We start from the raw sequence: 13986 nt of genomic DNA, 5'->3' as shown, positions 1-13986 counted from the left end.
AATGTAATTGTTGAGTTTAATGTTGACTGTTGTGTTGTCAAGGATCAGTTAACCAGAGCAACATTACTACAAGGGGATCTTAAAGGTGGCCTGTATCAACTGCATATACCCTAGTCCATCTCCCATTCAAAACCTGTTTCTACTTTATCATCTATTTTTCCACACACTAAATCAAAGAGTTATAGTTTTCATTGTAAAAACACTGTCAATAATGACTTACAGTCAAGTAGTCAGGATAGTTTTAGTATTCCAAAAGTTATCAACTCTAGTTCAAATGTTACTCTTACACCTTGTGATTCTACTGCAACTGTTGTTTCCTTGCAATGTGATCATCCTGATAACATGTTTCTTGCACAATGTACTGCATTACCTATAACTAAAAGTGATTGTTTTAATTTTCCTCGAAAATCATCTATTTTGCCTATAATTCAAACTGACAATTCTGATGTGATTGCTGATATATCTATTTTTAGTCAACAAACATTGCTGAAAATACTATGAATGATCCTACATCTCACTGTACTAACAACACAAATGCTCAGCATCACTTAACATGACATAGAAGGTTAGGACATCCTCACTTTAGTGTTATGCATAGAATTCTGTCTTCACTGCCCAAATATTATAAGTTTGCAAAAGTCAAATCTGATTATGATAACAACTTCACTTCTTTTAGTGATGCATGTCAATTAGGTAAAATGCATAATGTTAGTTTTCCTACCTCACATACTAAGGCTTCAGCTCCCTTGGAACTTGTCCATAGTGATGTTTGGGGTCCTGCACCCTGAACATCCTCCGAAGGCTTTAGGTATTATATACAGTTCTTGGATGATTATAGTAGATATACTTGGTTATTTCCACTTAGAACTAAAGCTGAGGTTAAGTCCATTTTCATTAAGTTTCATCATTTGGTTGAAAGACGGTTTAATACTAAGTTAAAATATCTTCACTCTGATCAAGGTGGAGAGTTCATTGTACTTCATACTTATCTTACCGAGTTTTAGATAATATATCTCCATATGAAAAATTGTTTAATAAACCTCCTGTGTATGAAACTCTGAAAGTTTTTTGGTCTTCCTGTTTTCCTTTTCTTAGGGTCTTTAATCGTCATAAGTTTAGTTTTCACTCCACTAAGTGTGTCTTTGTAGGATATAGTCTTGTCCATAAAGGTTACAAATGTCTAAGACCTGATGGAAAAATTGTTGTTACTCCTAGTGTCAAATTTAATGAACAAGAGTTTCCATTTAGTTCAAATTTTACCTCAATCTCTCAACAAAAAACTGATGCTCCTACAATTTCCCTTGACACATATCCTACTTATATTTCTTTTCCATACACTACTATTCCTAACAGTTTAGATACAAAGTGCACACTGAAAGATCCTTCTGCAGTAACTAGCTCTCTAAATCAATCCAAAAATGGCACAACAGTGAACATTAATTCTGCAGTTCCACATTGGTCTATTCCTTCACAAACTATTCTTCCTACAAATAGTTTATCATCCTCCCAAACACCTCATTCACCATCACTACCTTACTCTCAAACAGACCTCTTAACTGCTAAACCAAACAACACTTTTACCAAATCTGCTCCCTTTCCATATACATCAGTTTCCACTCTTCCTACTGTACCATCATCACTTTCCTTCCCATTGTGCTCACTTGAGGTTGATCTCACTTCATCCAAGGTTCCTGCAAAGTTGCACACTGACAAGTCTATAGGTACAAACACCCATCCAATGTTAACTCAATCCAAAACAGCAGCTTCTAGTCATTATGCAGCCTTACCAACTACTGCAGTTCTAGGTTCTAGTTCTGATAATTCTACAGCCTTGATAACCGCTACAGCCACTGATCCCTATGCTATCCTACCACAAATTACAGCTACTGGTCCTAAGTCTGATCATTTTGTAACTTTGCCAAACACTACAGTCTTTAATATTCAACTTGATCCAAATGTATATGTTGTAAACACAGCAACCACTACACTACCTACATATCATCCTCAAGATATTAGTTTAGAAACCTGTGTAGTAATACCTGAACCTCACACTGTTATTGAAGCACTTAATAGTCCTGAGTGAAAACATGCAATGAAGAATGAGTTTGATGCCCTACTGAAAAATGAAACCTGGACTTTAGTTCCTGCTCCTTTAGATAAAAATATTGTAGGGAACAAATGGGTGTTTAGGACCAAGTTTTATTCTGATGGTTCTTTAAAAAAATGCAAAGTTAGGCTTGTTGCCAAGGGTTTTCAACCAACTCCTGGACTTGACTATTTTGAAACCTTTAGTCCAATAGTTAAAGCCTCCAGTATTAGAATAATTCTCACCTTAGCTGTCACTTAAGGGTGAGACATTCAACAAGTGGATGTAAACAATGCATTTTTAAATGGAACTCTGAATGAAGAAGTCTACATGCAACAACCTTTTGGTTTTGAGGATCCCATTAAGTCAACCTATGTATGCAAATTGCATAAAGTTCTATATGGACTTTAGCAAGCTCTAAGAGCATGGTTTAACAAGCTAAAAATAGCTCTTCTTAGCGAAGGGTTTCAAAATTCAGTTTCTGACAGCAGTTTATTTGTGTTTAAACAAAATTTTCATCTCACCTATGTGCCTGTGTATGTAGATGATATTCTTATAACAAGGTCAGATAACTCCTTCATTACTCAACTTATGCAAGATCTAAATGCTGAATTTTCGCTTAAAACACTTGGATCTTTGTTCTATTTTTTGGGGCTGGAAGCACTAGGAACTGTTGCTGGAATTCATCTGAAACAGAGAAAATATGCTATTGATCTACTGTCTAAAACAACAATGTGGGATTGTCATGCCTGTACAACTCCAATGGCTGTAGGAACCAAGCTATATTCCATTGCTAATGAGTTATTTGCTGATCCAAGTTTATACAAGAGCACAGTGGGTGCCCTATAATATTTGACACTTACACAGCCTAATATTAGTTTTCCAGTCAACAAACTAAGTCAGTTTTTGCAAGCTCCCACAGATCTTCAATGGCAAGCGTGTAAGAGAATTCTAAGATACATTAAAGGTACCTTGAATTATGGACTGCATTTTAAGGCAGCAAGCATTTTAACTATAGAATGCTATGCTGCTGTAGATTGGGGTAGTAACATGGAAGACAAGAGGTCCACTAGTGGATGTTGTGTATATATGGGACCAAATTTAATTCAATGGAGTTCTAGAAAGCAAAAGGTTGTTGCTCTTTCATCAACCGAGGCTGAATATATAGCTCTAACTCAAACAGCCACAGAAATTGCATGGCTACAAAGTATGTTTGTAGAGTTAGGATTGTCCATTTCAGTCACACCTATCATTTGGTGTGATAATATAAGTGTTGTAGCTTTGGCAGCCAATCCAGTGTTTCACGCTAGAACTAAACATATAGAGATAGATACACATTATGTTAGAGAGCGGGTTATTGCAAAGAAGTTAACTATCCAATATGTGCCCTCTAAACTTCAGATTGCTGACTTACTGATGAAGGCATTATCTGTTACTCAATTCACTGAATTAAGAAGTAAACTGAATGTTATTAGTCAAGAGGAAGTTGAATCAAGAAGACAATGACAATGCTCAAGTTCACTTACTGACTATTCTGGATGACACTCTCTGAATGGAATTTTTTTTTTCTTTCTAGGCTTACTAAAATAGTTTTTGGAATGCTGATGGTTGTTTGTTCTGATTGCTGAAATAATTTTTTGGAATGCTGATGGTTGTTTGTTCTGTGTAATTTTGGGAGTTGCAGTTGATGGTTGCTTATAGTTGGTTGCTGCCTAATGGAAATTCAAAACACTAGGTTTACTGAAGTGTTTTCTGGAATACTGGTGGTTGTTTGCTCTGTGAAAATTTGGGAGTTGCAGTTGATGGTTGTTTGTAGATTGGTTGTAATGTCTGGTTAAAATGGTTTCCGGAATGCTAATGGTTTTCAGTTCAGTGTGATGGTTTCTGTGTAATTTTGGGAGTTGTAGTTGATGGTTGCCCGTAGTTGGTTGCTGCCTAGTGGAAATTGAAAATACTGGGTTTACTGAAATGTTTTCTAGAATACTGGTGGTTGTTTGCTCTGTGAAAATTTGGGAGTTGCTGTTGATGGTTGTTTGTAGATTGGTGGTAATGTCTGGTTAAAATGGTTTTTGGAATGCTGATGGTTGTCAATTCAGTGTGATGGTTTTGTGTAAATTGAAAATTACAATTGGTAGTTATCTTGTGGAAATTGAAAAGTTAAGCTGCAGGTGGCTGTGTACATGGAAAGGTTGTATTTGCAGTTGGTTACTGCCTTGTGTACATTGCAATAGAAGTTGGAGTTGTATTTCTACTGATGGTTCTTTTAAATGTTACTTGGAGTTTGAACTGACAGCTTTACTAATGCTAAACTGTTAGTTCCTTTTTAAGATGTAAATCAGGTGGTTGTGTACATTGAAAGGTTGTATTTGCAGTTGGTTACTGCCTTGTGTACATTGCAGCAGAAGTTGGAGTTGTAGTTCTACTGATGGTTCTTTTAAATGTTACTTGGAGTTTGAACTGACAGCTTTACTAATGTTGAACTGTTAGTTCCTTTTTAATGTGAATCAGCAGAAGTATTGAAGATTAGCAAATGCAAGATGATGTGAATCAGCAGAAGTGTTGAAGATCAGAATACCCAGAACATTACTCCAGATTAGTTTAAGGGGGAATGTTAGAATGTAAAGTCAAAGGAATGCAAGCTGATGTGAATCAACAGAAGGTTGAAGATCAGAATACCCAGAACATTACTCCAAATTAGTTTAAGGGTGAATGTTAGAATGTAAAGTAAAATGGGTGTTATTTGTTAACTATCAAAGCTGTGAGGACTTGTGTAAAGTTGTACAAAAACGGTGTAGTTTTGACTACAACCGTGTTTTAGCTTAGCTCAGATTGTAAAGTGTAAACTGTCTCACTTTACTCTTTTACATATAAAAGAGTAAAGTGAGTTGAACTACTGTAGTGAAAATAACGCAACTTCTATTGACAAATTCCTCTTTCATTTTACCCAATTTTCTTCGATTTTCTTCGTTTATCACTGAATCTCACAAGAGCTTGGCAAGTCGTAGATGATAGAAATAGAATTACACCTTTTTGCCCAATGATCACATCACTTAAACAATCAAACTTTCATTTCCAATAACAACGACTCATTGGTACCCCTACTATTTTCTGATTATGAACCCTCTTGAATCCTCCATATCTACTTTCTTAGGGTATCTCCAACCCAACGCTATTTTGGTGTATAAACACCAAAATGGTGTGAAAAATGGCCTCCAACCCAGCGCCAAGTATTACACCAATTTGGTGTAAATATACAGTGTCACGCCAAATTTGGTGTAGCACTGTTCATATACACCAATTTGGCGTGGCGCTATTCAAATACTATAATTTTTTTTTTTTTTTTGTTATTTGTATTTATGTTAATTTAATTATTGTTTATATTAATATTTATAATAATAAATTCATAATAATTATATGATTCAAAAAATGATGAAAAATTAAAAACAAAATTTTATTCAATGCAAATATTAAACTACAATAACTCAAAATAAAAATTAACACTAATATAAAAACACTAAAATTAAAATAAAACACAACATAAACTAAAATAACAATTTAGTATTTTGGTAGATTATAAAATATATTTTTTTTATAAATATATATATTTTATAGTATACTGGAATACTATAAAATATATATTTTTTTTCTGTGACATTTTATATTAAATGTAATATTTTTCTATATCAAATGTAATGTTTATTTGATTAAATAAATGCTTAATTTTATTAAATTAACATAATTTTCAAAGTAATTATTATTTAATAAAAATATAATTTCTAATATTTCATTAATATCTAATTATATATATAAATAATTAATAAAATAGATTAATTATTAATTATTAATAGAAAGAAAAGGAAAGAGAATATTATAAAGAATATTTTTTTTGGTGTAATGTTTAATGTAATAGATTGAAGATGTAATATTTTATACCAAAATTCACATTAATTTGGTGTGAAACTTGCACTAATTTAGTATTTGTGATTGAAGATGATCTTAAGCACGTCTTTTAACCATCAATTTATTAATATAATTATAATTTAGTATTAGGATATAAGCTAAGCAATATTAATGTGTTCTAAAGTTTTAAAACTGAAATGAAAAATCTACGACTTGGAATAAAAATAATAAGAGTGCGATGTTAGCTGTAAAAGTAGAAGTTGTTGAATTTGCATATTTAATTAATAATTTAGGTGAGGAGACAGCCACAAGTGTCATATCACATTAAAGGAAAGGGGTAGAAACACAGAAATTTGATGTAACTATTCTTTGGGCATGCATCATCGTCTCGTCACATGATCAAATCAATCTCTCTCTTTTCCTGCCAACTGTCATCTTTGCTAGTTTCCATTAGTATTTTGATTTGATTAGGTTTGATTCTTCCTGATTTGATTTGGTTTGATTCTTTCCTGATTTGCCGTATCATTAATCAAATTAAGTAAATATTAAAAAAAATACTGATGGTGAGTAATTAAAAATAGTATTTTTAAAAAAGTTAAATTAAATTGTTATTACGAAGAATTAGATTTGAATTTAAAAATATATTTAGTAAATTTTGAAAAATATTTTCTAAAAATATTTACATTATTTTTTAATCATCTACATTTGTTAATTTAGTTAAACACCTCCTATAATAATATTTTTAAAATTAACAAAAACATCCACATCCACCCATTAAATACTGACAATCAGTCACCACCGCAAGACAATGGTGAGAAGTTGTCGGAATGGCACATGGCCGGCTGGATCTGGTCAGTAGTGCGCTGATCTAGCATTTTCTATGATGACCAAGATATGGTTGTCGTTGACAATCAGATCTGGCCATAGATTTGGCCTTTTTCGGCCAGATCGACACACGACTGGTCACATCTAGCCAATCAGGCACTATTTCGGTAGATTCTGACCACCTTCTGACAGTGGTGGCCGGCTGCCGAGAATATGTGGGTGGGTGGGGGTGTTTAGTTAAATTAACAAACCTAGGGGGTTAAAAAAATCTAAATATTTTGAGTTGAATAGGATATGATTGGATTTTGAAAATATTGAAATAAATATGTATTTTAAATAGGATTGGATAAGATAATATTCTAAATAGTAAACCAAATATAGAGCATGTTATTATTTCAGTAATTGAGACTTAAATTACGGACAAAAGATTGCCACCATTCTCATTGTTGTTACGCAAAAACGCAATAACTAGAGATATTCAATCGATCTTTGTGGGTTTGAGTAAGATGTGTACGTGGTTACTAATAACCAGTTAGGAACAGATTAGCAAAAAAGATAATGAAAGGATAAAAATGATTTTTAAAATGGTTCGACGAGTTAGAATCAAGCTTACGTCTACTATTATATTATTGCTTTATATTTTCCTTACACTCAGACTGATTATAGAGAATATATGTCAAAGTGAAAATAATCTCTCTCTCTAAATGGGTTTTTTGCTCTTGTATGAATAATCGATCCCCCAAAACGAAGGTTGCTTCTCATTTTTATACACCATCTAAAAGTGGTTGAGAGTGGTTGTTATAGGGTGCATTACACGCACAATCCTATGTAATTCAGATCTAAGTCAGATACCCACATGCACAAAACTAAACACCCATGCTTAAGACTAGTAATCTTGCTGATGAAATCATCTATTGTGGGAGCGACATGTGGGGCAAGCTTGACCATTAGATATTGACATGGTATATGGATAGGTAACACAAATCTGGCCGTTGAAAAGTCCATACACAACACTTATTTACATCATATTATTGTCTACCCAAAAATGTATTTGTTAAAGGGTATAAATTGATAAAAAAAATTTATATTATGATTGAAATTTTGTTTGTTAATGCTTTTAATTTTTGCCTTTTTAAGACACTTGTTGACATTTTTTTCCCCTCGATATATAGAAAGATATAACATAATTTTTCAAATCCTAATATTAGGTTTTGAATGACATAATGAGTTTTGTGGATTCTTTTTTTTTTTTTAATACTGAATTCAACATTTTTTTTTTCCTTTAATGTTTAAAAAAAAAAAAAACAAAGTTGTGACAATAATATGAAATGCATCCTTCAGAAATAAACAAAAAGGAAATAGAAAAGAAAACCCAGAAAAGTGACAGTGAAGTAACATTACGATAAATAAATTAGGATGAAAACAAGTTGATAGAATTTATAGTATGATAAAAATTTGCCTCATGTGAGATGAGATATATGGGAGCATAAATTCATAATTATTTAAAGGCAATGTGACCTAAAAAGGGAACCCACCCACTCTCTTCTCTTTTGGTGAAAGAATATGAATCTGTTATGTTGAAATATATGCTAACATCATCTCCACCAATCAGGACTCAACAAACATCTCCACCAACCAGAACTTAGCAAGCACTTAAATACAAAACAACATTAGCTGTCTAAACCTTAAACCGCCTTAGGAGGACATTTGTACATACACCTGTCTCAACTTCATTAAATTTGAGGATAGGGATGAAAGATCTTGACAAATCAAGATAAGGGAAGATCTTCACAAAATCAGGACAACTTGCAAAAACACTCATGACATTGAGCTGAAAAGAGTATAAATGAGTTGCTCCCCTCCTCAAAGAGGAGGTTTGATACACACTTGTTTATAGAAAAAATAGAGAAGACACTACTAGAAAGAGGCTAGCTAATGATTCCCTAAGAACACTTTACTCTTGTAACCTGAGTGATCGCTCTCTTTGTATGTTTCTGTAACAGTCAAGAGAAAGCCATTAATGAAACCACAGTGGACGTAGGACTTACTTATAACATCCGAACAACTTTAAAAATCTCCCTTATAATCTTTTATTTATGTTTCTTCAAGCATAAATCATCACCACACCATAAACACTACCATAATCATCTCACGTGTAAATTCATAGCAGTTTGCATGTGCATATTTTGGTGGTGTCAAAATCACGTATCAACAAAATCCTTAAATTTGGAGACACTCATTGACTCATTCACAATAATGCAAACCAAGCTAAGATTTGAAGTGAAATTGTTTAGGCACACTACCTTTCTTTTCAAAAAGATATTCACAAGTTTTTGCTTCATTTTTAGCTTAAATGTATATTCACTTTGTTATCAAAATAGTAAAACATTTATTTATTCACCAAAATATCTTAGTGCTTTTCCTATATATATATAAACTTGAAAGATAAAAATAAAGTTGTTGTGTGATGATGTGCGATCAGCTCTAAGCAAGCGATAGCCTAGAGCGAGCTATAGCTTGGGGTAAATAGTGGACGACGATCAGTTTGGACCGCACTGTTGGGCATTTATCTTCCAAATCATGGATAAGTATTGTCTCTTAAAATCATGGAAAAGATCATGGGAAAAATCCCTATAGTCTCGACTTGTCAACCATGCCAAGAATCGTGGGATTAACTTTCGAAAATCATGTCATTATCCTTAGAATTACTTTTGTAACATTTATATTTTCATAGTATAAAAACCCATGAAAAATCATAAAAAATGGAGGTTCAAATCTTGAGAGGAGAGAGACCATCATTGTAAGGCAACAACACACAATTTCTTTGTAACTATTACATAAACATTGGAATAACATAACAATGGATGTATGTTTGATTCTAAATTGCCAAACCACTTCAAAAACCATCTCTAATTCTTTCTTCATTTAAATTGAATTTATTTCTTGCTGATTTTCATTAATCATGTACACATCTTATTCTGTTCCACCAAGATCAATTGAATATCACAAGTTGTTGCGGATTTTCCTAACAATATTTTGGCGCTAAAAGGAAGGCAGATAGTAATTATAATCACCACATAGCAATCATGGCACATACCAAAGAATCCAAGAGCCTGATTGTTGTCCCAACAATCAAGAAGGTCAATCAGGGAACCACACAGAGTCGCAAGTAAACCAGCAGGAGGCATGTACCTCCAATCTAGAGAGTACACAGATGATGGATATGCTAAGATCGCTCACTAGTGCAGTCCAAAACCTACAACAAAAAATGACCAAAATGAAAGGGATACAACAAGGAAACCAACCCCAAGCCAGCAAAACGTCACCATGAGGAAACAACTGAGCTAATTGCTACATATCTTTCCTTATACACATGCAGGCACGTAGCCACATACACAATTGTGGGTTCAATTAAACCCACTCAACTTTTGGCAAAAATTAAAAAGTCCTTATATATCATGGAATTCACAATTTTGACCCACAAATATTTAAATTAATTAACACTTTTTAACAATTTTCTCTTCTTTTTTTTCATTTCCTCTCCTTCTCTCTCATATTTTCTTCTTCCTTAAGTTAGATTACTCAAGAAAAACTATTCTTTTGGAGGTTACAAGGTAAGATGATGCTTATTATTTTTATTATTATTATTATTTTGCTTAAAAATCTTTTCTTTTAGCTTTCTTAATTGATGAAAGATCATGAACTTTGAGTTTTTGTTGAGTTTAATAAATGGATTTGAAATTAGAAGATTAAATTTCTAAATTTTGGTTTTCGATTTAATCTTGTTTATGTTGAGGTATGGATTAATTAATTGTTGTTTTAAGTTGGGTTTGATAAATTTTGGTTAATTATTAAGTTAATTTTAAATGGGTTTAAGACTTTACTGGTTGTCCATTAGAAAAGGGAAAAGAAACAAAAGGAAAACAAGTAGAGGAACTAGAAGGGACTGCTGCTTGAGTAAAGAGGAACAGGAACTAGACGATGTTGACTAAAACCAGTAGCAAAAGGGAACTCCAATTCATTGAACTGAACATTAGGAGTAATGAAAATTTTTCCTCTAAACTAAGACATTTGAACCTTTATGACTTACACTATAATCCAGAAAACACATTTAGAAGAATGGAAATTCAACTTGTTTATGGAAATCTCTCAAGAATGGAAAACAAGCACAACAAAAATTTTAACTCAGAATTATAGGAGGTCTACCGTACAAACCTGATATGGGGACAAAAAATCAAAATTGAGGTAGGATTCTATTAATAAGAAAACACAGCAGTATCAAATGCACACACAAAAATGTAAAGGCATGGATGCATGGCTAGTAAGGTCAGGCCTGTTTCGGCTATGTCTATGCTTCCTCTCACTTCTCCATTTTTGTGGTGGACATAGGCACAAGAATGCCTAAGCTAGATTAAGCAGTGGTAAGATAAGGTATTAGACCCCTATACTTCTCTCCTTGATCGACTATAAGATTTTGAGTTATAGCCATTGTCTCTCAACTAAATGGTGAAATTTGATGAAAGTGGACTGAACTTCAGCTTTGGTTCTAAGGGAAACATCCAGGTGAACCTACGTAGTCATCAATGACATGAATGTGTATTTAAACCTTCTAAGGAAGCTACTGGTGCTGGTCCCCAAATGTCACTATGAACTATTTCAAGTAGCTGTGTAGCTTGGAGGTTGAACTAGGAAAGTGATTTCTATGTAGTTTTCCTAGTTATATGCACCACAAAAACCTAATGATGAAATAGGTTCTGAAGGTCAAGGATGAATGTGAGGTAAGATTCTACAATACATCAGCATGATGGTGGCCTAAACGATTATGCCAGAGGGACAGGGCATTGTTCCTAGTATTACTAGCCTGAAAAACTGTAAGATGATTTGTTATAGGATGATTGTGGTATGTGTCGATTGTCTAATTGTAGCATTATGAACAAGAGATTTAGACATAGCTGAATTTTCATCAACATGAACACACGGATTTGCACTAGCAGCAACCACAGAAGCAGCATGTGCATTATCATTCAACACAGAAGTAGAATTTACATTAGCATCAACCATAGAATTTTCAACAACATTAAACATGGAAGCAGGATTTGCAACAGAGCAATATGCAGAACAGAATCAGAATTAGATTTGTTCAGACTAGGATAATCATCAAAAGCAGGAGTATTATCAGAAATTCTATCAGAACTATCAACCAATCAGAGATGTTATTATTATTTGCAGGAAATCAGAAATAGTAGCAGTAGAAACAAACTTCCAGATACCGATTAACAGAGTTTAAACCAGAGTGTTCCAAACATTGGGTTTATTAATGAAATCAGGAGTACAATCATTTGCATATGAGACAGACTTTGAGTACTACAAATATTGTGGGATCTTGCAGCCCTGATTCTGATTAACAACAACATTTATTGGACTGCTAGTCAGTAAATTACAGTTGGCATTAGCTCTTGAAAATCATTCAGAGAACTAACAACTGGGGCAAACTACAACTACTGACTATTAGTACCTACTGACTTATTTGAAACCAAAGTATTACAAACCTAGAACTCAAAGCATCTCTCTTTTCTAGACCACAGAAGTGTAACCAGAGGAGAAGCAAGAGGTATGTGCAATTGGTACAGACCAGCCTTAAGTCCTCCCTACAGTAACACTGCCTTGGTAGCCTTGTCCTTAACAACACAACAATCAGAGTCAAATTCCACAGTTACTTGATTATCTTTAGTGAATCTAGAATACTAGGAGATTTTTGTTATTCTAGGAACACACAACACATTGCGCAATGTTAGCACTTAGAATGAAATGAATTGGAATAAAGTGGAGCCTTGAGATATGGAGAGACTCACCGTTACCAACTTGTAGTTGCTCAACTCCATCATGGTTCTGTTGGAAATTAGTTGAGTAGGATCAAGGTAACATGGTCGTAGCCCTGAATCCATGTACCAGGCTGGATCAACGGGTAGTAACTGGGACAATCATGTGTGTTGAGGATAATGGTTTACGGAAAATGACTGGTAGACAAACAGAAAGCTTGGTGGGAGCGTTGGTGGGAATTGCATTTGGTAAGAACTTTGCTGGCTAAGGACATGAAACCTTGCGTTGGAGAAAGATGGTTGCGTTGAAGATGCGTGCTGTTGTTGACTGTGCAAGTTGGAGTTTATAGTGGGCTGGGATGATGATCATAGGATCTATTGCGGGAACAAAAACATGCTGACTTCCAGAATAAGAACTATACGTGCCAGTGTAAATGCTGCTGATTTCCAAACTGAGATCCATAAAACAATTGTAAAAAGCGGACCAGAACCACTTGTCTGGCATGTACTTTGAGGAGGTATACCAGGTAAGTGGAGTGTGACGGTGAAACAGTGGAGCTGCTGTATGGCCAATTTTGCCGCAAACTTGACAAATAGGTTGCCTCGCCATTACTTCTTCCTCTGCCTCTCCCAAATACAGGTCTGTATGAAGAGTAAAAGTGGCTTGATCTCCACAAAGTCCAAAGTTTGATCCAGGATCATTCGAGCTGAACTAAGGATAATTCTGAGATCCTATGGGAGGATTTGGTAAGCCTTGCGGTTGAGACTGACTATTTGTGACCAAAACAGAAGTACTAGTAGGTGCAGAGGAAACCTTAAAAGTGATAGGCACTAATTTTGACACTTGAATTCTCAAGAGAAGCTAATTAACCGAACCTCCATGAAACTCTATAGAGTTAAACCTATCAAGCTGCAACTCATATTTTTGCAACAAAAACTGAGCCTCTTGCAAAGTAATTGGTCAACTTGACTTACCCTAGAGGTCAGATTAACAACAACAGGTCAGATTCTGGACTCAAACCATCTCAGATATGTTGAAGAAGATCTTCATTTGAGATCAGTTGCCACTCGCAAACAGAATTCAGCAATGCCTTTCATTTCTTAACGTACTCATGAATATTCAAATTGCCTTTTTGAGTTATCTGAAGAAATGCTTCAAATGTAAGGCTCTGGCCTTTGACTCCGTTACAAATTCAGCTTCTAGTTTAAACCACACTTCAGACGCCAACTGACTTTTGCAACAAAGTGAACATGCACGCAGAAATTGAGCGGGAAGCCAAGTAACAAGGAACTTATCAGTTCGTTCCAGTTAATAAGCTGGATTCAACTTTTCTTTAGCTAGGGTTTCAGATGATT

Source organism: Pistacia vera, unplaced genomic scaffold (assembly GCF_008641045.1).
Source record: "Pistacia vera cultivar Batoury unplaced genomic scaffold, PisVer_v2 Contig218, whole genome shotgun sequence".
Taxonomy (NCBI): domain Eukaryota; kingdom Viridiplantae; phylum Streptophyta; class Magnoliopsida; order Sapindales; family Anacardiaceae; genus Pistacia; species Pistacia vera.
Note: the sequence above shows the minus strand (reverse complement) of the source record.